Below are 25,930 nucleotides of genomic sequence, written 5' to 3'. Positions count from 1 at the left end.
GATACGGTCAGGATTTACAATAAGAGCTCTGAGACGCAATATCCTCCCAAACATCAAATTTCATTAAGATTCGATCACTCCTTCGTAAGTTGAAAATACCTCATTTTTCCTAATTTTTTATTAGAATTACCCCCCCCCCCAAAGAGAGCAGATCCGTTCCAATATGTCAATCATGTATCTAGGACTGGCAATTATTTTTCCCACCAAATTTTATCCCGATCCCTCCACTCTAAGCGTTTTCCAGGATTTTAGGTCCCCCCCAAATGTCACCGCATACGGTCAGGATTTAAAATAAGAGCTCTGAGACACAATATCCTTCCAAATATCAAATTTCATTAAGATCCGATCACTATTTCGTAAGTTAAAAATACCTCATTTTTTCTAATTTTTCCGATTTAACCGTCCCCCACTACAATCGGGGAAACGACAATTTCTAATTTAATCTGGTCTGGTTCGAGATACACCTGCCAAATTTCATCGTCCTAGCTTACCTGGAAGTGCCTAAAGTAGCAAAACCGGGACAGAATTTGCGATCGCATTGGTAGATACCAAATGCAAAAAAAAATTAACTAAAAACTTTTTATCAGGGTTACTTAAAAATTTCCTGACTCTAGGAACAGCAAGTAGTAACTACACGATAAGAATACGAAATAATGAAGTTTTACTTAAACAAGCTTTCAAATTTGCATTAAAATAATAATAAAAAAGTATTGTCATTTTTTGTTTCTTGACTCAGGAAGCGGGTCCTTGGCTGAGGAGCAGAGGCGGCATGAGGAGCTTGGATGAACAAAAAGATAATATATTGAAGCGAACATTAAGCCAAATCTTCCTTTAGTAATGGAGCATTGTGAATATACTGGAGCATTGTGAATAAAGTATCTGTAGGGGCATTGTTATGAAAATTGAATCCAAAGTAGTCTATACTGTTGTCCTGTGATTGTGTTTAAGCACCATCTATAACTCAAATCACGGAACAACAGTTAATAGACCTGACCTGAAAGAGAACAGAAAAAAAAAATGAAAATCGTGAAGCGAACAGTTAAAAAAAAGACAAGCTCTTTTAGAGAGTTAAATGGGAGTGGCCCAATTCGCATCGTTGATATTGCCATTATTCGTGCTAGATTTTTTTTATTATTATCATTAACAGCAGTCACTGCTTTCATTAAGTTGGTAACTTCGAGGATTTGATTTAAGCTCCTTGTAATTTGCAAGAATTACGTCTTCTTTTTGCTGAAAAGAATACAACTTTTTAATTAATTGATTTTTCTTTTTGAAATGACACTGTATCTGCATGTATAGTACTTTTATGTTTGCACCAACTTCAGGTTGAGGAAAAAGCATTCAAAGCTGGAATCCACAATCAAGAATTCATATCCATTTGCACTTTTGTAGTGGCATCACTCAAAAGAATTTTGAGCAAGACTTTGCAAAGCAGTTATGGATGTTACTGTTCAATAATGACTAGATAAATAGACATTTATCATAACTGTCAAACCAAATTTAATTGCCAAGTAACTATAACCAGAATCAAAAATAATAAGATATCATATCCAAATGTTTTTTGAATGTGCAGGAAGTCCTACAGAGGGATGGCCATGAGTAACTTGGGCAGGGGTATGGACACCAGTATGATCAGCACTTTGCTTCAGGAAGTTAACACTGACATTAGTTAATAGATGCTCTTGGAGGAATACTATGTCATAATTTTGGAGCATTGCCTCAATTATAGTCCTTGTGAAGCATCCAATTAATATTAAAAGCAATACAGGAAATTTCTATTTTCGTCACTTACAATTTTTATTTTTTGCAGCAAGAAGACTTTCTATCACACGGCAAGCAAAACTATAAGACATACAAGAGCCACTACAATTGCTGCACCTTGGAGGTAAATTGCAGGGCAGCAAGTCCGTACACATATGGTCCCCAGAGCATCAAGCACACTTTGGCAAGGTTTCAGGACTGTCTCCTTTAATATGGTACAGGATTTTCGGCAGAAAATGCCTCTGATTGGTTGAAAAAGATTTCATGACATCACATTGAACCAACTAGAGGCATTTTCCACTGACACACCTAAAAATAGCGACCCTATTTCGGCCCAATGTCCAAGGGCTGTCTTCAGCAACAATACTAGAAAAAAAATGTATATATATATAAATAAACTTACATTAAAATGTGAGAATTAAAACTAATAATGTTTTTTTTTAAACTTTTTTGAAAAAGCCCTAGCATCCTTACTTCAACGAATTTCAACCAGAACTGACAAATAGAATGAAGTGAGATGATAAATTAGCTCAAACAAAATAGAACAAAAAGATAAAATGCAATTATTCAGAGCCAACTTAGCGTTTTTGGCAGCCTATCTCGAGGTCTTTTCGTAACTGGTTCAATACTATTATAAATCGGTTTAGTAAAATATTTTGTTAGATCATTTTTAATTAAGTTTGAGTATAAGGAATTTAGTGAGTACTCCCCTAAGTCCCCGTTCAAAGAAGTATTATTATTTATTTTGTGATTAATTTCGATTGAGACTAAAACAGAATCAAAGTTGTTGGAACTATTTGAAATTAATGCCTTGTCTATGTCTTATTTATGCTGGTCCAGCCGTTTATTTAGATTCTGATGGGTCCTGCCAACACAGTAATTTCCACAATCACAAGGTATTTGATAGAACCCTCTTTTGGCGAGTAAGTGGGGTTTTATATTTACCGGAATTTAAGAAATTTAGGATTTTAAAATTATTAGTAAAAACCACATACAGATTATTTTTTGTGCAAATATTTCTTAATTCAGTTGCAACTTTGGGATATACGGAAGATGGATAATATTTGAGGGTTTATCAGTAGCCTCACATTGTGAAATACCTTCTTCGATTTTACGGGAATGTCTTTTTTGTCTGCGGTTAATTATCTTATTGACAAAACGAATGGGGTATCCATTACCAAAAAAAATATCTTTGATAAAGTTTATGTCTGCATTTATATACGAATCGGAGCAATGTTGTATCTGTGACTGTCAACTAAATAAAATAATATAACGTGAAAGAAACGTGGTTGTAAGATCAGTAACAAATGATAGTTTGAAATAGGTCAAAAATAAAATCAGTCCTCTTAAGAAATTCTTTTAATAAGCAGTAATTGGATCCTAATTACATGTTAGAACAGTTGAACCCAGTTAGTAATTGACTGATATGTACCTATATATTTTTCAACCATGTTTCTCCACTTATATCAGGGACACCAATTCATAATCTATAAAAGGGAGTGGGGTGGGGGGCAAAATGTACTTTTCAAAATTTAAAAGAAGGGGTGGGAAGCAATACTATTGTTGTTCCATTTTTTTTTTAAATAAAATACCAAAAAAAACGATTTTTCATTAAAAAATTGTGTTTTTTAAAATACGAGGAAAGGGGAGGGGGTATGAAGGGGACAACCGCCACGTCCAATTCAACGCATATGACGGGGCTTGTCTACTCCTCACTGTTCACGCTAAAGTTTGAATTTTGTCCTAATTTTTTTAAGAATGACTCCTGAAACACAAGGTCCGATCATTTGGAACAATAAGAAGCTTTTTTCAAGTACTAAGAAACTTTGGCGTAAAGAGCAAGGTGTAGAGGAGGAGGCAACCGCCTTCATATAGGTGAGAATTTCTGTTCTTTTAAAGTTTTAATGTTGCTCATTACTTTCAGCTGAAAAGGTTTAATTTTTATTTTATTTGATTTGGCTCAATGTGCCTATCCAGGCTGCACAGTGGGCCAAGATTTAAACTGGTAGACATACTAGTTAAACAGTTTAGGGCTCTTTTCTCAACCTGTATTTCAAACTGCCTAAAAGGGAAGTATTTAGCAGTTTAGGATAGGCTAATCTACTGTTTCAGACATATACCACACATAGCCTTATAATTTCGCCTGACACTAGATAACTTTGGTTATTTTTTAGGGACACAAGCGCAAATTTTCACTCTTATCAGTTGCCCATACCCTTTATACTATACTATTGGATCAGCTTTATATGGGTTCCAGATATATCATAATCGCGGCATCCGCCACAATTTAGTAAAGAACGAATTCTAGCCCATAGTAACCGAAAATTACAAACACGTTTTGAAAAAAAAATGTCAACCAAGGAGTGATCGCTATTCGAGAAGGATTCAGGAGTGCTAACTATTATTTCGATTAATTTTAACAATAAAGTTCGCTAAGAAAACAAGTTTTTATGAACTTCAAATTACCCTAGAGCCCACCAAAAATGGTACCGGATCAAAATGAAAATTGCAAGATTGGAATCATTACAGCTGAATGACCTTTTAAGGATAGATTGACCCATCTTTATAATCATATCAAAAGGGTACACTTTTTCTCTCTTTTTTTAAGATGTAGAAAAAAATTTCCGAAGTATCTGGAAATTGGAAATATTAAGAGGCTTTTTATATATTTGAATATATGACCAAGAATACACTTGAGTACCTATGGCATTAGGGATTAACGTTCATATGAATTGGACTTTCTAATTCGGGTTGGATTGAATTTTCATTTTCAAAACAGGTAGTTTTTTTGCGGATCTGTCAAAAATGAGACTCCAGAATCTGTCAATAAAAACTAGACTAAAAGTGAACTATAGTAAGAAGGTATGACCTCATGCTGATAGTGGTCACAGGTTTTTGACCAATTTCACAGTTTTTATGGGCACTTTTTATAGGTTTTGAAAATTTGTCGTGGCGACACTGAGAGGGATTCTGCATTAAAATGGGTTTATTTTTGCACCGGTTTGCATGCTGTAATCAGTTTTTTTGTTTGTTTGTTTTTTTTGGAAGCTTGGACACATTAAACATCTCAGTCATTTTAAGTTTAACCTTTTTGTGTTTACTATAGATTATTTCGGAATTGGTGTGTGTCAATAGTTTAAATTTCGAATCGAACCAGCTCAATTTGAATTCTAATTCTTAGAACATAATCTTTCTTTTTCCCTTGCCTACTTGATGTGTAATTTTTTAGTTATTTTCATTTTAATTCCACTTGTAATGGCTTACTGTAAATGGTTTGAAATGTTGGAATCAATGTAACGGTTTGAATATTATGACAAGTTTTTTGGAAACTTGGATACATTAAACCCATAACTTATTTCAAGTTGTGTCTTTTTGATTTACAATAAATTATTCCAATTTCGGCAGACTGGTAGGACTGTATCCAGGAGGAGGGGGTCCCATGTTTGAACCCCACCCTCCAAAATTTGTTTCCAAATAACAAAAAAAGTAACAAAAATATATGTAAACTAAATATTTGCTGTGATTTTTGAAGTTTAAATTATAACCCCACCCTCATCCAAAATACCTTCTCTTTGGTTCTGAAAATGCTTTCTTTTGAAAATCGGAAAGAAGTTGTTCTGCCGAATATCATAGCAATTTATTTCTGAGATAAATGTTGCTGATGCCTCAGGAGCGTCCGTCGAGTAAGGACCCCACCCTTTGAAGTCCTAAATATTTGGAATACCTGGGAGCCCTACTTCGTATTCAAATTATGTATAAAAAAATTATTATATGCTCCCCCCCACTTAAAAAAGAACAAATTATGTGCACATACTTGTGGAACGTCATATGAAAAAATAACCCAAAACTCTTTATTATTAATTTCAATTGATACGATATTTCTATGAACTAATATTTTTACCTTGGTTCAGTTTAGTTTGACCTGAACATTTATATAATTTCAGATTACTGTAGAATTCATTTATTCTGTGTTTCTTAATTTTAACATGAATCTTCGTTTAATTTCCGTTTGGTTTAGGATTCGCTTATTCTTTAATAGCGGAATTAGTTATCTGTATGTTTGGTATGATTGCCAATTTTTGTTCATTTAGGATTTTGCTTATACTTTTTTCCGGTTTCATGTGTGTTGGTAGCAAATTGTTGTGGTTCGATGCCTCAACGTCTTATCCAAAATTTCACCGATACGTTATTTGAAAATAGTGTTATCTTTGAATTTCGGATTTTGCTTATACTTTGTTTCAGGTTTCATGTATGTTGGTAGGAAATTGTTTGGTTCGATGCCTCAACGTCTTGTCCAAAAATTTCATCTATGCGTTGATAGAAAACAGTGCCATCTTCACCAAGATTTTATGCTAACTTTTTATGGTTAATGTAGATCAGAAGATGACTAGTGTTTTATTTTAACTCGTTTTTTTATCTTATTGTGTTTTTTGTCGCAATTGTAAGACTAGATTGCAAAGCGGTAATGACACTAACCTGTGGACGCGATAACCCCCATGCCTTCTTAAGACCAGAACACAGTTTTCGCTTTACTGAAAAAAACAAAAACAAAAAACAACAACGAAAAAACAAATGACCGTGGATTGGCAGTTTAATTGACATATACTGTTATTTATTCCTTAAAGATTTTGATAATTTTATATACATGAAAGTAAGAAAAGCTAAAACATTTCAAAAGTATTTCAGCCCTACTCGTGTTAATTTCTTGCTCGTTTTGGACTTGAATATTTACTGTAGTTTCTGTTCGATTTTAGTTTTTTTTTTTTTTTTTTTATCAATAGTGATTTGTGGTAGTTTTACGCTTGGAAGATTATTTGACTTTAGTTTTGCTCATTCTTGGCTAAATGAAGCTCCTTGCTTTTTTTGAAAACTTTCTTCGTGGAGAAAATTTTTAAAAGTAATTTTTGTTCATTTTTATTGACATAGTCTTTTTCATGGAAAAACAAATATTTTGTATCTTTTTGGTTTTTTTGTTCATTCACAAGAACCACGAATATTACAGCGTCTGGCGACATCTTTAAAAGAATAAAAAAACATCAAAGGCAGCTGGATAATTGACAGAACTAATCACTAGTGTTACAGGACCAAAGCTGAAATTTCTCTTGAAATAATATCTAATCGGCATTGTTTTTTAAAATTATTTCAAGTCAACAAGTTTCAAGTACTTGTCGGCGAACCGTCTAGCGCCGAAGGATAAACAGGTCGTACCCGATTGGGATGGGCGGATGTCGTAAGGAAAGATCTAAAGGAAATGGGGAATACCTGGGAGGGTGTAAAGAGGGAAGCTTTGAATAAATTGGAATGGGAGAAGAGCGTTCGTAACTGGGCTGGACTCAAGCGGCTTGGTGCTGCAGTGAGTTGTTAGCAGTAGTAGTATTTCACATCAAAATCAAATCTTCGCTAAGAAGGCCTGGATTAGCGTGGAAAAATCTCGGCAGGTCTAAGTAGGCTTTTCAAATTTGAGCAGGCAATTTCATTCCTGACATTATGCCACTTCCTTTACTCTCTCTAACATTTAATGTATCCAAAATAAGACAAGTGGTCAATCACCGAAGTTTAGATGGCATTGGAGATTTTCAGTTTTCCAACGGACAGAAAGGGTTTCCTCCTGTGAAAAAAAAATCTTTTGTGAACTGCGAGTACAGTGCACTGAAACCGTAACCCCTCCACCTTGGATACGGCCTTACCTGACAATTTTATAATCGTTAGTTGACATCTATGGGGATCTTTGTAAAATTTAGGGAGTTTTGTAAAATTTGTCATTTATTTGGCTCAATGTGGGTACGTAGACAAAATTTATTGTACTAAAAACTTCATAACCTGAAACAACCAAAACAAAATTCAAGAAAATCATTGTCAGCCAGCAAAGATGGGTTGAACGGGGAAAAAAGTATTTCTGTTTTGATGACCTTGCTAATTTAAAGTGTACCTAATCTTTTCATATACTCTATGTGGTGTAATCGATTGTCTCAAGCCGATGTTTTTTAAATCAGGTACGTATGCATGCAGGGGGGAAGGGTCTTTGGGACCATGTAACGTCCAAATTCCAAAATGTTAAAAATTCTTTTTTGTTGCCAATTACAAATAAAAATGCATATTACATATGAAAATATACCCCCTCCCAAGGACACTCTTATACTTATTGCTCCAAAACGCTTATACATAATTTATTGGGTCCTCTTCTGTATTACGATCACCCATTCCGAAACTAATTTTTACAAATGTTAATAAAAAAGGCTTAGAGAAATTAATAAAAAAAATTCCTATAAATTACAAAGAAAATTTTGCAGCCATTGATAATGCTAAAATTAATACTGTAATAATTACACCCCTCTTCCCTCTCTCACAGTCCAAGTTTTCAGCTTCGTCAGTCAATTCTGAACATGTGCCATTGCTGGCTGATGGTATACAACCAAGTTACCGACTTACATCATATTCCCAAAAATTATTTTCGCATCTTTTTTACTGTTTGGTAAACACACACTAATGTTATAATAAATGTTTGTTTGACCCTATTTTTAGTCATTAAATGGTCTTACTCTTTTGATGCCAAACTTTTAACAACACCCTGTTTTAATGGTCTCTTTTTAGCAATATCCAAGAGTAAGCTTTAGAACATTCTTAGATTTCCACAAATATTCCAATAAGAAGTGACTAGTTTTCCAGCTCTGAACTCACTTCCGGAGCATAAATCCACTCCTCTAAGTTATCAAACTTATCACTGAAAGAATCACTTCACCAATTGATTGCTTCAATAATCATATTTAAGTATTGGTCTATTTTATCATTTCGTAGTTAGTATTAATAATATGATTGATTGTATAATTTAGCGCAAAGATGCGGTATTTCTTTTTCTATAAAAAAAACCATTCCAGGACTATGATTTTGAACAAGATCACCATTCTAATTGACTCAATCATTTTATCAGGGTTTCTTAAATAATTCCTTTTTTTAGGATCGGCAAGTAGCAAGTACACGATAATCTGTAAGCATACAAAATAAGAAAGTCTCACTTCAACAAACTAGCAATTTTTATTAAGATGAAGCAAATACAATGTCTGTGATTCTTTTTTTGTTTCTTGACTCAGGAAGTGGCTCCTTGGCTGAGGAGGAGAGACCACACAAGGAGTAGAGATGAGCAGTAAATTCGTTTAGCAAGGGATGAGCAAAAAATGTAATAGATTTGAAAATGTTAAGGGTTCCGTTTCTTTTAAAACACGAAAAGGGGAGATAAACAAGAATAGACAATAGTTTACTGAAAATTAACTTTACTTCAGGTTGAGAACCCTTGGTTTTTACTTAAAATTTATAGTTATAAGGGGCCACGTCTGCTGCAACGCCTTTTTCTGTGAAAATAAATGCTATCACACAAAAAGACGGCAACAGTATATAGACCTTCGAAATTTACTCTCAGCTCTCAATTTTCAACCTAGAAAAGAAAAAGGACGTTAATCGATTGGAGATAAAGATAGAGATGAAATCAGCTTTTTGAATCTAAATGTCTTTGGAAATGGAGATATTTTCTGGTATGTATTTGTATATGGGTCACAAATAGAAGCATGGTCACAAACGGGTCGCAAACAAAAATAACGGTTAATTATTCAAATTTCTTTTTTGCTGTTTAAATATTGGTAATTTTAACGGAGATTATATAATACAGAAAAGAATATTGCAAAATGCGAACAGGTGAAAAACCAGCATGCATCTAGTAAAATGGTGGTAATAAAAAAGCAGCCCTAAATAACCGGGTTTGCCTGTTTCAAATTCTTTAGGAAACCTTTTCTGGTGGCGTGAAAAAAAAGTACTAGGAACTTGCGAAAAAAAAGAAAATAGCCTCTCTCTATTATTAATTGCCTCTCTTGCCAAGGAATTTAACAATTTTTTAAGATCTTATATTTATTATTTTTTTTAATAAACAGTTTTAAATATTTCACAAGTTTTTATAACAATTATTATCAACCACATAATTTTTCCTTTAAGACATAACAAACAGTTATTTATAGTATTAAATTATTGCTCCAAAAACAAGGTTCTTGTTCTTAACTTTCTTTTGCTAGAGTTTTATTTAATTGTTGTTTGAAACAAGAGCGAAGAGCTCATATAGCACTTGTGACGAGGCGAGAAGAGCTAAGAGCCAAGAGATCATATGGTATGAGCTCTAACAAAATTCTATGAATCAATAGATTGATTTAAAAAGGAAAATAAGAGGCTTAATGCCGGTCAGGATTTAAAATAAGAGCTCTGAGTCACGATGTCCTTCTAAATATCAAAATTCATTAAGATCCAATCACCCACTCGTAAGTTATAAATATCTATTTTTTTCTAATTTTTCCTCTCCCTTTAGCCCCCCAGATGGTCGAATCTGGGAAAACGACTTTATCAAGTCAAATTGTGCAGCTCCCTGACACACCTATCAATTTTCATCGTCCTAGCACGTCCATAAGCACCAAACTCGCCAAATCACTGAACCCCTCCCCCCAACTCCCCCAAAGAGAGCGAATCCAGTACGATTCTGTCAATCACGTATCAAGAACATTTGTTTATACTATCCACCAAGCTTCATCCCGATTCCTACACTCCAACTGTTTTTCCAAGATTTCCCTCTCCAACTCGCCCCAATGTCAACGATCTGGTCAGGATTTGAAATAAGAGCTCTGAGACATGAATTCTTTCTAAAAATCAAATTTCATTAAGATCCGATCATCTATTCGTAAGATAAAAATAACCCAATTTTCACGTTTTCCAAGAATTCCGGTTTCCCCCTCCAACGTCACAGGATCTGGTCAGAATTTAAAATAAGAACTTTAATGCACAAGATCCTTCTAAATATCAAATTTCATTAAGATCTGGTCACCCTTTCGTAAGTTACAAATACCTCAATTTTCAAAATTACCCCCCCCCCTCCAATTCCACCAAAAAGAGCAGATCGGGTCCGGTTATGTCAGTCACGTATCTTAGACAGGTTTTTATTCTTCCCATCCAGTTTCATCCTGATCTCACCGCTTTAAGTATTTTCTAAGATTTCCGGTCCCCCCCAACTGCCCCCCCCCCAGTTACGCTTGATCCGTTTGAGATTTAAAAGAAGAGATCTGAGTTACGAGGTCCTTCTAAATATGAAGTTTCATGAAGATCCGATCACTCCTTCGTAAGTTAAAAATACGTCATTTTTTCTTATTTTTCAGAATTAACCCCCTCCCCCCAATAGATCGGATCTGTTCCAATTATGTAAATCACGTATGTAAGACTTCTGCTTATTTTTCCCACCAAGTTTCATCCCGATCCCTCCAATCTAAGCGTTTTCCATGATTTTAGGTTCCCATTAGGATCCGATAACCCGTTCGTAAGCTAAAAATACCTCATTTTTTCTAATTTTTCAGAATTAACCCCTCCCCCAACTACCCCAAAGAGAGCGGATCCGTTCCGGTTATGTCAATCATGTATCTAGGACTCGTGATTATTTTTTCCACCAAGTTTCATCCCGATCGCTCCACTCTAAGTGTTTTTCAAGTTTTAGGTTTCCTCCTCCCAACCCTCCCCCCCCTAATGTCACCAGATCTGTTCAGGTTTAAAATAAGAGCTCTGAGCCACGATATCCTTCTAAATATCAAATTTCATTGAGATCCGATCACCTGTTCGTAAGTTAAAAATACTTTATTTTTTCTAATTTTTCAGAAGTAACCCCCCCCCCCCCCAACTATCCCGAAGAGAGCGGATCCGTTCCGATTATGTCAATCATGTATCTAGCACTTGTGTTTACTTTTCCCACCAAGTTTCATCCCGATCCCTCCACTCTAAGTGTTTTCCAAGTTTTAGGTTTCCCCCTCCCAACTCCCCCTCCCCCCCAATGTCACCAGATCCGGTCGGGATTTAAAATAAGAGCTCTAAGACACGATATCCTTCTAAACTTCAAATTTCATTGAGATCCGATCACCCGTTCGTAAGTTAAAAATACCTCATTTTTTCTAATTTTTCAGAATTACCCCCCCCCCCAACTACCCCAAAGAGAGTGGATCCGTTCCGATTATGTCAATCATGTATCTGGGACTTGTGCTTATTTTTCCCATCAAGTTTCATCCCGATCCCTCCACTCTAAGTGTTTTCCAAGATTTAAGGTTCCCCCCTCCAACTCCCCCCAAAGTCATCAGATCCGGTCAGGAATTAAAATAAAAGCTCTGAGACACAATATCATTCCAAACATCAAATTTCATGAAGATCCCATCACCCATTCATAAGTTAAAAATACTTCATTTTTTCTATTTTTTCCGAATTAACCGGCCCCCCACTCAACCCCCCCCCCCCCCAGATGGTCAAATTGGGAAAACTATTTCTAATTTAAGTTGGTTCCGTCCCTGATACACCTGCCAAATTTCATCGTCCTAGCTTACCTGGAAGTGCCTAAAGTAGCAAAACCGGGACCGACAGAATTGGCGATTGCTATATGTCACTTGGTTAATACCAATTGCCATAAAAAAATACCATCAAGTAAATATTCACAAACATTTATTGTAAAAAATATTTCCAGCTTAGAATGAAAGACAACATAGATATGTTATTTCAAATGTTTTAATTAAGTTTGAAGAAAAGAAAAAAAAAAAAAAAAAAAAAAAAAAAAATTATATTAGTGGTGTGTTGATGCTCTTCCAGTGTTGTAATTTGTCAGTGTCCCTTGTAACAAGATTTTAGTTTTCTTTTATTTATTCGGTAATTAATAAATCAAATACAATCTGCAATATGTTATTTTTATATATTTATCATATTTTAGGGAAGGTAATGACGCAGATGATAAGCCAACAAACTCTTCTCAGACAGGACAAAGTATTGGAAAAGAGACATTTAATGTGCAAAAAATAAAATATGAAGAGTCTTCTTCAATTTGGCTTTACATTTCAAAATTGTAAGGGTAATGAACAACCTCTTTGTTTGATCTGCAATGAATTATTAGCTTCAGAGAGTATGAAATCATCAAAATCAAAAAGACATAATGAAAAAATTTAGGTCTGTTTAAGTGAAACTTTTTTATTTTGTATCCTTACAGATTATTGTGTACTTGCTACTTACCAATCCTAAACTAACAAATTATTTAAGAAACCCTGATAAAATGATTGAGTCAAATGGAGAGGTGATCTTGCTCAAAATCATTGGCCTGGAATGTTTTTTTTTATATTACAAAAAGAAGAAAAAGAAGTATTGTATTTTGTGCTAAATGAATAGAATGGTAATTGCAAAATGATAAAATAGACCAATACTTCAAATATAATTATTGAAGCAATCAATTGGTGAAGTGATTCTTTCATTTTAAGTTTGATAACTTAGAGGAGTGGATTTATGCTCCGGAAGTGAGTTCAAAGCTGGAAAACCGGTCATTTCTAATTGGAATATTTGTGGTAATCTAAGAATTTTCTAAAACGTACTCTTGGATATTAAAACAGGGTGTTGTTAAAAGTTTGGCATCAAAAGAGTAAGACCATTTAATCACTAAAAATAAGGCAAAAAACAGGATCCAACCCATAGCAGACTGCAAAATCAGTTGCCAAATCCTAGCAGAATGCCAAATCATAGCAGGATGCCCAAACTTCGAAATTTTGGAACTATGCTTCAATTTTTCTAACAAAACTCATACGTCATCCTTATTTTAAATAGATGGCATTATTCTTAGCCTTCGGCCGTTGATTTCCAATTCCAAAATTTGTATGAGGGCCTTGTATTTATTTGAATTAAAGATGGAATAGTTGTGGTGTTGGCAGGTCAAGTCATGGCTAATTGTAGAAAAAGCCAAGACAGATAGTCCAATTAAGTGGGCATCAAGTCATGGTTAATTTTACCCCCTTCATTGCCACCATTACCATATCCCAATTATGCTACATCTCTCATGGATGTCACTCCACAATGCCGTCAACCTGTTGGAGGTTCTCTGCAACCAGTAACCCCCCCCCCTTCCCACACACACACACACCATTTAAAAAAAAATGCTAGAAAAGTTTTGAGGCATCCATTTTTTCAACATTGTTGAAAAGTTAAGTAATAATGCGTTTTGAGGTGTCGATTCCCTTTCTCCAAGGCCTCAGGGCAAGGGCCGTAAGCTAAGCAATTTGTTCATTGATTACATATAGCATATGCTATAGAGAAAAGGTATGCATGTTTAACTTCTACTTTCCCAAAATGCAGTCTATCAGGGAATGTAAAGGGGAGTGTTGAACTATATCAAAACATCTTATGTGAATAAAGGTTGTCAAAAGGCCGTAGCTCAGGAATGACTGAGTATATTAATTTGGAACTTTCCAGAAATGATAAGGAAGGTGATCAATTGACCAAAAAGGTAGTATTTGCTTGCTACTACTACAGCAACAACTGCGGCTTCTACTGCTACCACAACTACTACTACTAATATTACCACTACTATAACTAAAACTACAACTTCTGTAGTGAGTGCTATTAAGGATGAGGACATTGAAGTAAACATCTGAGGAAATGTTGAGGGAAAAGTTGAACCAAATCAAAACATACTATTTGCATACAGATTGCTGATACGGTGTATTAGCATTATTTTTGGAACGGTCTATTGTATCAAGAGGAAAATTTATGGGCATCATTAGTGGGATTTTCAGTTGACCAAAAGGCAAAATTCAACTCCTGATACTGGTATTAATACTGCTGCTACTACTGTTATTACTACAAATAATAACACACTTTTACTACTACTACTGTTCCTGCTACAACCACTGATACTTAGATACTAGTAAAATTAAGGTTAAGCGTATGAAGGTAAAATTTTGACAGAATATTGAGTAAATTTGAACTAAACCAAAACACAATATTTGCTTGCAGATTGTTAAAAGGGTGCATCTCAAGAATGGATTTGGGCATTAAAACGGAACTTTCAGAGAAAACTTAAGGGGGAAATCAATTGACAAAAAGGTATTATATGCATGTCACTACTAACACTACAACCACTGCTACGTTTACTAATAATACTTCTGCTATTAAACTACTACAGTTACTGCTTCAATTGCAAAAAATAGTAAGGCTTAGTGTATTAAGATGAAAAGGAGTTTAAAAGGAGTTTAAAAGGAGGTCAAAAGTTGAAAGGCTAAGGGTATTAAGGCGAAAATGTTGGACAATATTCAAACTGTATTTAACTAAATCAAAACACATTATGCCAATATAGGTTGATGATATTATGTTGAAACTTTTATCCTGTACTGAAAGGATTAAAAAACCAAAGCATTTATTTGCATATGCTACTACTACTACCATAATTATTGCCACTACACAAGTGAAGGGTTTTAAGGTAAAGCTGTCTAACAATATTTAGGAGAATGTTGAACTAAATCAAAACAAACTATGATCATGTAGATTGTCAAAAGGGTGACAAAGTAATGTCACAACAACGGCTTAAATTATTGAGTTAGACGTTTAAGGGTAAGTTATTGCGAACTTTGACTTAGCCAGAAGACACTAGGTGTATTCTTTTAATCCTAGTTCTATGGTTACTATAATTAATGACGCAAAAAGTATTAAGAAGAAACCTTTTGGGAGCGTTTAAGAGAAGTTTTAATTAAACGAAAAAACTATATGCAAGCTGGTATTAAAAGGGGTAAATAAGCAATATCGTAGGCAGTGCTGCTCTATCATAGCTTTTAATATCATTAATATTTAAAAGACGCTGATTGGATTGGATTTTGAAAGTTCTAGGATCCTTTTTAAGCGTCAAAAGCTGTTGGAGGGCGATTAGTCTGGAATAGTAAAAGTCTTCATTGACAGATTTTGGTACGCCATTCCGGAAACCAGACCAAAGAAAACAGGTAGTTTTCTTTGCGGATCTGTCAAAAATGAGACTCCAGAATCTGTCAATAAAAACTAGACTAAAAGTGAACTGTAGTAAGAAGGTATGACCTTTTGCTGATAGTGGTCACAGGTTTTTGACCAATTTCAGTTTTTATGGGCACTTTTTATAGGTTTTGAAAATTTGTCGTGGCAACACTGAGAGGGATTTTGCATTAAAATGGGTTTTTTTTGCACCGGTTTGCATGCTGTAATCAGTTTTTTTTTTGTTTTTTGGAAGCTTGGACACATTAGACATCTCAGTCATTTTAAGTTTAACCTTTTTGTGTTTACTATAGATTATGTTGGTATTGGTGTGTGTCAATTGTATAAATTTCGAATCGAACCGGCTCAATTTGAATTCTTTCAACATAATCTTTCTTTTTACCTTGCCACTTTATGTGTAATTTTTTAGCCATTTTCATTTTAATTGCACTTGTAATGGGTTATTGTAAATGGTTTGAAATGATAGAATCTACGTAACGGTTTCAATATTATAACAAGTTTTTTAGAAACTTGGATACATTAAATCAATAACTTATTTCAAGTTGTGTCTTTTTTATTTACAATAAATTATTCCAATTTCGGTACACTGGTAGGGCTGTAACCAGGGGGAGAGGGTCCCATGATTGAACCCCAACCTCGAAATTTTTTTCCAAATAAAAAAAAGTAACAAAAATATATATAAACTAAATATTTTTTGTGATTTTGAAGTTTAAGTTATAACCCCACCCTCATCCAAAATACCTTCTCTTTGGTTTTCAAAATTTTCAAAATACTTTCTTTTGAAAATCGGAAAGAAGTTGTTCTGCCGAATATCACAGCAATTTATTTCTGGGATAAATGTTGCTGATGCCTCAGGAGCGTCCGTAGAGTAAGGACCCCACCCCTTGAAGTCCTAAATATTTGGAATTCCTGGGAGCCCTACTTCGTATTAAAATTATTAAAAAGAAATTATTATAAGCCCCCTCCCACTTAAAAAAGAACAAATTATGTGCACATACTTGTGGAACGTCATACGAAAAAATAACCCAAAACTCTATCATTAATTTCAATTGATACGATATTTCTATGAGCCGATAACTTTACCTTGGTTATGTTTAAGTTTGACCTGAACATTTATATAATTTCAGCTTACTGTAGAATTCATTTATTCTGTTTTTAATTTTAACATGAATCTTCGTTTAAATTCAGTTTGGCTTAAAATTCGCTTATTCGTTTATAGCGGAATTAGTTATCTGTGTATTTCATATGATTGCCAATTTTTGTTTTTGTTCATTTTGGATTTTGCTTATACTTTTTTTCGGGTTTCATGTGTGTTGGTAGCAAATTGTTGTGGTTCGATGCCTCAACGTCATATCGGATTTCATGTGTTGGTAGTAAATTGTTTTGGCTCGATGCCTCAACGTCTTATCAAAAATTTCACTGATACGTTAATTGAAAACAGTGCCATCTTTGGATTTCGGATATTACTTATACTTTGTTCCAGGTTTCATGTATATTGGTAGCAAATTGTTTGGTTCAATGCCTCAACGTCTCATCGGGCTTTATGTGTTGGTAGTAAATTGTTTCGACTCGATGCCTCAAAGTCTTATCCAAAATTTCACCGATACGTTAATTGAAAACAGTGCCATCTTTGAATTTTGCTTATACTTTGCTTCAGGTTTCATATATGCTGGTAGGAAACTGTTTGGTTTTATGCCTCAACGCCTTGTCCAAAATTTCATCTATGCGTTGATAGAAAACAGTGCCATCTTCACCAAGATTTTATGCTAACTTTTTATGGTTAATGTAGATCAGAAAATGACTAGTGTTTTATTTTAACTCGTTTTTTTTTATCTTATCGTGTGTTTTTGTCACAATTGTAAGACTATATTGCAAAGCGGTAATGACACTAACCTGTGGACGCGATAACCCCCATGCCTTCTCAAGACCAGACCACAGTTTTCGCTTTACTGAAAAAAAAAACAAAAAAAAAACGAAAAACAAATGACCGCAGATTGCCAGTTTAATTGACATATACTGTTATTTATTCCTTAAAGATTTTGATAATTTTTCATACATGAAAGTAAGAAAAGCTGCAACATTTCTAAAGTATTTCGTTATCAGCCCTATTCGTGTTAATTTTTTGCTCATTTTGGGCTTGACTTGGCTATTTATTGTAATTTCTGTTCGAAATTAGTTTTATCAATAGTGATTTGTGGTAGTTTTTTTTTCAAACTTTCTTTGTGGAGAAAATTTTTTGAAGTAATTTTTTTTCATTTTTATTGTAAATGGAAAAATAAATATTTTCTATCTTTTTGTTTTTTTTTGTTCATTCCCTAGCACCACCAACATTGCAGCGTCTGGCGACATCTTTAAAAGAATAAAAAAACATCACAGGCAGCTGGATAATTGACAGAATTAATCACTAGTGTTACAGGACCAAAGCTGAAATTTCTCTAAGTAGTATCTAATCGGCATCTCTCTCTCTCTTACTCTCTCTAACATTTAATGTATCCAAAATAAGACAAGTGGTCAATCACCGAAGTTTAGATAGCATTGGTGATTTTCAGTTTTCCAACGGAAAGAAAGGGTTTCCTCTTGTGAAAAAAAAATCTTTTGTGAACTATGAGTACAGTGCACAGAAACCGTAACCCCTCCACCTTGGATACGGCCTTACCTGACAATTTTATAATCGTTAGTTGACATTTAGGTTAATATGTAGCTTAAATCACTCTGTTTTGTCCTACCACGTCCAGAAGCACTGAACTCGTCAAAGCACTGGAAGACCCCCCAGCTCCCCCAAAGAGAGCGAATCCGGTCCAGTTAGGTCAATCACGTATCTAGAACTTTTCTTATTCTTCCCGTCAAGTTTCATCCCGATCTCTCCACTCTAAGCGTGTTCCGAGACCCCCCCCCCCCAGATGGTCAAATCAGAGAAGAGCCTATTTCTAATTTAACATGGTCCCTGGTCTGGCCTGCCAACTTTCATCGTCCTTGCTTCTCTGGAAGCGCCCGAACTAGAAAAACCGGGGCAGACAGACCGTCAGAAATCGCGATCGCTCTGTGTCACTTGGTAAATATCAAGCGAAATAAAAACAGATAATTTGGTATAATTTCTGAGAAATTTATAATAGATGCAATTTTGTCTTTCTGTTTGTTTGTTGTTCATTCTCCAGAGGTGATCAAACCAAATAAGAGATTTGAAATAAGAGATCTGAGTCGCGAGGTCCTTCTAAATATGAAGTTTCATGAAGATCTGATCAACCCTCCGTGAGTTAAAAATACATCATTTTTCTATTTTTTCAGAACTAAGCACCCCCCCCCCCGCCCAAATCCTCTAAATAGAACAGATCCGTTCCAATTATGTCGATCACGTATCTAAGACATCAGCTTATTTTCTCAACCAAGTTTCATCCCGATCCCTCCACTCTAAGCGTTTTCCATGATTTTAGGTCCCCCCCCTAATGTCACCAGATCCGGTCGGGATGTAAAATAAGAGCCTTTAGACACGATATCCTTCTAAATATTAAATTTCATTGAGATCCGATCACCCGTTCGTATGTTAAAAATACCTAATTTTTTCTAATTTTTCAGAATTAACCCTCCCCCAACTACCCCAAAGAGTGGATCTATTCTGGTTATGTCAATCACGCATCTTGGAATTCTGCTTATTTTCCCCACCAAGTTTCATCCCAATGCCTACACTCTTTATGTGTTTTCCAAGATTTTAGGTTTTCCCCTCCCAACTCCCACCCGCAATGTCACCAGATCCAGTCGAGATTTAAGACAAGATCTCTAAGACACGATATCCTTCCAACCATCAAATGTCATTAAGATCTGATCAACCGTTCGTAAGTTAAAAATACTTCATTTTTTATTTTTTCCGAATTAACCGCCCCTCCACTTTCCCCCAGACGGTCAAATCGGAAAAACGACTATGTCTAATCTAGTACGGTCCAGTTCCAGATACGCCTGCCAAATTTCATTGTCCTAGCTTACCTGGAAGTGCCTAAAGTAGCAAAACCGAGACCGACAGAATTTGCAATTGCTATATGTCACTTGTTTAATACTAAGTGCCATAAAAAAAACAATAAAAAACATAATAGAGGCAACAATCTTGACAGGGCCTTCCGAGGGTGAGGCTGTTTTTATTCCTCACATTCCCATGATTCCAATGGACCTATCTTTTCAATCTAAAAGATTGCAATTCCCAATTCGATTAGCATTTGTAATCACCATCAACAAAGCTCAACGGCAATCATTAGAAAAATGTGGTATAGATCTTAATACGGATTGTGTTCCCCATGAACAATTATATGTTGCATGTTCTAGATTCGGTAAACCGGACGATCTATTTATATGCAGAGACAATGGGACTGCGAAGAGTGTTGTATATCCACAAGTCTTACACAGTTAAAAATTAGCACCTAGCATACGTGTTGCTTTATGGGGGGGGGGCTTAGGCTTGCGGCTCAGAGAGAAATTACCAAAAGAAAGCGTGTCGATATATTGCAAGAGTAACGCGAAACCTGGCTTGCGGCTGAAAGAGAAAGTAAAAAAAGAATGCGTGTCGAGGAATTACCAGGTGTATATCCGCAAGTTTTACGCAGTTAAAAATTAGCACCTTGCACACGTGTTGCTGGGGCACGTTCTGGAAAAAAAAACTAAAAATAAAGAAGAAAAATAAAATAAAAAAGAAGAAAAAAAAACAAGGGATCACAAGAATCCAAAAACCTTAAAAAAGGAAACCAAGCTCCGCGCCGTTTTCAACAAAGTAATACTACGTTTTTCCTACGGTGGAAATGATAATGATGCTGTTCGTGTAAAAAAAAAACTGAGTCACATAATTTCTTTCTGAATTATAATTATTGTTATTAATTTATTACCCGTCAAAAACGGAAAAGACGTAGTATATAAAAGGAAGAGAAAGAAAAGCACAAAAATTTAAATACACTTCCACTACAAATATTATATAATAAAACTAGTCCAGGGGTGGTTGGCTCTTAAAACATTGATACTGAATTTGGAGATTCTTAATCTATTGCCATGGAGGGGTTGGTGACCTTATATTTCCTGGAGATGTCGCCATTGCTGTGCCACAAAGGGAGACGCAGGAGAAACTTAGCATATCTGTAGAATGCGCTGCAAATGGCTTTCGTTTTGATAGCTGTGAATATTTTCCAGTTTGGAACCAGAGCAAGCAGATGGAGGGGGTAGTAAAAGCATTGTATAGCCAGACAAGGAGAGGACGGTTGAAACAATACTTATTGACAACAAGTAATCCGTAAGACGCTCGTAGATAGGAACAGAGGTGGTTTGTCAGTGCTGAGCGTGTTTCCTTCAATTTGGAAGAAACAGGAAGGCCAAGATAGGTAAGGGACTCATAATGCTTAATCAGAGTGTCGCCAATTTTAATGGAGAGGTTAATTGAAAGCTCATTTTCTGAACCATTGAAGAAAAGAAGTTCTGTTTTAGATTCATTGAAGGAAAGTCTGATCTGCTTGTATCCCTCCTTTGACCATGGTCCACTCTAATCCTCCTCCCATTCACACTGACCAATTACCAACGTATTGACCAATGTCAACATAATCCTACAATTGATTACATCCCCCTCCTCTCCCAAACCCCCCTCCCTCTTGCCTTTCTTTTTCCAGAGAGGGTCAAATGTGCCAATTTTCATGTACTTATGCATCTGTTTAGGAATACATAACAAACAAACTAAGTACTTAATATTATAATTCAGAAAGATGTTATTCAACTCAGTTTTTTCAGCACAAATCGCGTACATGAACTCGTTTCTCTAACAACTAAACGAGCACTGTTGTTGAGCACAGGTTGATCAACAGACCCAGTTAGTAATTGATTGATATGTACCTATATATTTTTCAACTGTGTTCCTACCCTTATATCAGGGACACCAATTCACAAAATTTAAGAGGGGGTAGGAGGGGGAGCGCAAAATGTATTTTTCAAAAATTAAGAGGAGTGGGAAGCAATACTATTGTTGTTCAATTTTTTTTAAACAAAATACCAAAAATAGGATTTTTCATTAAAAAAGGTGCTTTTCAAAACACAAGGAGAGAGGAGAGGGTATGCAGGGGACAACCAACCACATCCAATTCAACCCCTAACTTTTATTTACCCCTGTTAACTAGCAACATTCTTAGACAAAAGAACAGAGTAATAAAGATACACTCACCTTTTTGCAGCTCTGTTTTGATTTCCTTGAGAGTAGGATCATTACAACAGCAAATCAGCTAAGCAAATTAGGCTTTGTTGTATAAACAAATAACAAAGCCTAATTTGCTTAGCTGATTGACCAATGTATCTCAGGTCTTTCTCCATCCCATGTCGAATGTCAAGGGCATTGCTGAATTTTTTGTGATTGAATATTATGGCCCTTCCTCTTTCACGGTGCTGCATATTGTAATCAATTTTGGCCAAAGATAAAGATATGGGGGACTGGGGCCTCAGCCAGGTTATGCTGGTTGTTGCTCTTGTTTTGACCTGTTAATTATTGATCAATTATGTTTATTGATAAGAGTTGGATCTTTGGCAATTTAACATGGAAAGATAGGAATTGAAAACTAATAGCACCAAACACAGCGCAGTGGCTGGCAAAAGCATTAAAAGTGTCTCTAAATACGTAGAAAATTTCAAACAGAACTGGCTAATTGATATAATAGTGATATAGGCCTAGTGTAATCTATACATCTATAGCATAAGGTCTTACCCTGAAGATTTTGTATGCTTGTTTAATGTATGGACTGACTGGACTAGAAACTATGCATCTGGCTGGAGGTCAACGATTTTTTTCAGCATGGGCACGATTTGGGAGGGAGGGAGATTCAAGGCAGTGAGGGAGAGAGCCATAGATTGACAAGAATATAGTCTGAAAATTGGCACTGTAAGCAAGCCCACTTTATGCATTTTTAGTCTTGTTGAAGGGGTATTTTAGAAATTTTAAAATGGATATGCTTCTCTAATAATGACAAGAAACAATATGCAATCACCAAAATCTTTCTATATGCAGTAAAAGTACTATGGAGGACTTGGAAAGAAAATATACATTTACTCCCATTTTAGATGACTCAAGCAAAGCCCTGGCCAATTTATGCTATGCAAGCAGTAAATATGAAGTTTTAACATTTGAACATATAAGAACTCCAAGCCTCTTGTGGACCCTCAAAAATGATACCTCTCTTATTTTTGGCTAGCCTATATATTAAGGTTATTAACAGCAATTCTTACTATTTGATTCAGGGAAATTGTAATGACCATATTTTAACTTCAGCTTGACTGTACTTCCCCCAACCCTCTATTTACAAATGCAAAGAACAAATTATGTACTTCCATGTTTTCTAGTTCCAAATTTGATTGGTTGACTCAATTTAAGGGTAAATGTATGACAATTTTTCAAAATTTATAAATGGTTTATTCAATTCAATTATGATGAATCATAAATACTTGGTTATATAACTTAAGCAGAATGGAACTAATATCAAACACTATGTTTTAACCATTTCCTATAACAAAAAAATACATCTTAAAGAGTCCATAAAAGCCAAAAATGTATTTCTTAGTAAAACAGTTATTATATTCAGAAAGAGCATAAACTCATCAATTAGTATGTTTATCTTGCTTGAAGGTCAGTAATACAGTATTTTCTACCTTTACTTCTGGTTCTTCATTTTTTCAGTTAACATAACTTTACAAAAATATAATTATAATCAAATAGTAAGTTTTTAACTATTATTTAGGACCTTTTCTATAAATTTGAGTCCATAAAGAGCTTAAAGTTAGAATTTTTTAATATGATGACTATATTGGGCAAGAGTGTAAAAACACAACAAATGGTATGATTTTCATCTAATTCATAGCTCATTAGTGGACAAATCTTGAAGTGGATTGGGACAGTTACCCAGCCCACATCTTATCAGAAAATCTCATTTATTATGGATAGCCTAGTACTTAATCACCTTATTTTTACTCTTGTTTCCTTTTTTGTTGCTACTAGGGCACAGAATATGCTAGCTGTCTAGTGCCTTCTTTAAAAAGTAATTTTTATGATTGATATTTTCCTTTTTGCAGCAAAAAAATTCTTAAGAAGCTAGCCTACTTTCTGCTTTATTCAAAAGTGGATAGATTAGGAAAAAACAAAATAATGAATGAAGGGCCATAAGCAAACACCAGAAAAATATTGCAGAGCTAAAATGTTACAAAATGAACTTATAATCAAATAGTAAGTTTTTAGTTGATATTTAGGGCCTTTTCTATGACCAAAGTAAGATAAGTTAAGGGTCCATAATGGGCTTAAACTAAAAATTTTCAAGTGAAATGACTATATTGAGAAAGAGCATAGAAAACACCCTATATTATGATTTTCACCCAATTTGTAGCTCAATAATGGACACAGCCTAAATCTAAATTTACTCAACCTACACCTTAACAGAAAACCACATTTTATCAGATGTAGGCCTAATCTATCACTTCTTATTGTTTTTCCTTTCATTTTTTATGCTATTAGGGCACAAAATATAATTGTTATTTTAGACCCTCTTTAAAAGTAATATTAGGATTAATCTTTTCCTAATTTTGCAAAAAAATCTGAATAACCTGGCCTTATATTTTGCCATCTTCAAAGTGTATAAGTAAAACAAAAAAAAAACAAGTGAATGCATGGCCAAAAGAATACACAGGAAGATGTTGCCAAGCTATTAGGCTATGTTAACCCACTTCTGATTTCCATATCTTAAAAATTTGCCTGCTTGACAAGTCAGTAGTGTAAGCCACCTATTGTAACTATGACAAAACAACACTATAGGCTAACTTTATTTTCATTTCCCTTCTCTGGTAGGCTAGGCCAATAGGATTTCAATATACAATTTCTGCAATTTGAGCAAAATTACACCATAGCATTGAATTTTTCTTATGTTTAAACTGGGAAATGTTTAACATCTTTAAAACTTCATAGCCTAATCTGGAAAAGATTAAAGTTGTAAAGATAAAAATTCTTTGATGTAGACTACCTTGTTCAAGCGCAAGATCTATTTTACAAGTTTTCACTTTTATAACACGAAGATTTTAGCGAAAGGTCAATGCCTAATAGATTGAATAGGTAGGCTATTCCAAAGCACCCATCCAGAACATATGACAACTTTTAAACTGTATAACCACCATGAGAGTTGCCTTTTCCTAGCTTATCCACTTTCCAAGATTACATCTAGTAGGCTAAACCTAGCTCATCTAAAATTTTGTCAAAAAAAATTATCCACAGAACAATCATTTCAGTAGGAAATAGCATAAAAAAACACTTAGTGGTTAACTTATTTTATATACAGGAATCAACCAAATCCTGAACTAGACACAATGTTTCAAGTTCGAATTTCACCTATTGAAGTTGAATTGAAGTGAAAAATTGCACCTAAAGTGGAGAGAAAAATATACTAAATCAATTACCGCTTGCTACGACGAGCTCCGTAAAGCAAGTGAAAAATGGCGTCGGGAAATTGATTACTTAAAAGAAGAAAATATTTATTTGAAAAATGAAAACCCTATCAGCCAGTCGTGTTGGGGAAGAAATCGGCCATAAATAGTAATGACCGTGTCCGAAATCTTATTTTACAAAGAATGCTGCATCTGGATGCAGGGTTAATTCTGAATACTCAGTCCGAAAACTGTTTTCGTCATTTGTTCTTTGAAGCTCAAATCCCTACTCAACAGCAACTCAGTAGTAGGGGAAGAAACAGAAATCAACCATCAAATTGAAAATAGCTTCCATGTAGCTCCTAATCACTTTGCTGCTACTGCAAATTAAAGTACTGGACATTCTTTTGCTCTGTCTGATGGAGGAGCAATTTTTTTTCTTGCAGATAATGCATGCATAATTGTCAAGACTTTGATTTTGGATAGCTTAGGTCAGACACTGGGTATATTTAGCGTTTACTATAGTCTTTGGTAGGCCTATGTCTAACAATAAGTAAGGCCCATGACTTTCTTATGATGGCAATCAAGATCAAAGGTCATCACTAGATTCAAGGATCGAATTTTCTCTGGCCTTTGAAATCTAGTGGTCATGCAAATTGGGTGATCATTAAATTTGTAACATAGTGTATATGCACTGCTGCACTAAATATATCTCTAGAGAAAATAAAATGTCAATGTCTCCAGAACCATCTAGACCATATCTAGTAGGCTTATAGAACTGAGATTTTCCATTACAAAGCTGCTGCTAAGAATCAGAAACACAAAGAATTGAGATTAGAAGGCAGTTGTGTTTATAGGCCTTGATTATTTAGACCAATTAGATTTGTCCTATATTTTACCACTTTCAGCTGAATTCTTTTGTTTTGCATTTGCTTTG

The 25,930-nt window shown here is 34.8% G+C and overlaps 1 long non-coding RNA gene across 1 annotated transcript; it reads right to left on the bottom strand.

Annotated features, from left to right (window-relative positions):
• Nucleotides 1–644: 644 nt before the first annotated feature.
• On the bottom strand, nucleotides 645–25,106 carry LOC136037574 (uncharacterized). The gene is made up of 2 exons (XR_010619973.1): nucleotides 25,027–25,106; nucleotides 645–2,127 (listed from the first exon to the last, which is right to left on the bottom strand). It is a non-coding gene; the product is annotated as an uncharacterized LOC136037574 (long non-coding RNA).
• Between the last annotated feature and the right edge of the window lie 824 nt (nucleotides 25,107–25,930).

The sequence above is a fragment of the Artemia franciscana genome, chromosome 2 (genome assembly GCF_032884065.1).
Source record: "Artemia franciscana chromosome 2, ASM3288406v1, whole genome shotgun sequence".
In the NCBI taxonomy this organism is placed as follows: Eukaryota; Metazoa; Arthropoda; class Branchiopoda; order Anostraca; family Artemiidae; genus Artemia; species Artemia franciscana.
Note: the sequence above shows the minus strand (reverse complement) of the source record. Positions and strands in the feature narration are given on the sequence as shown.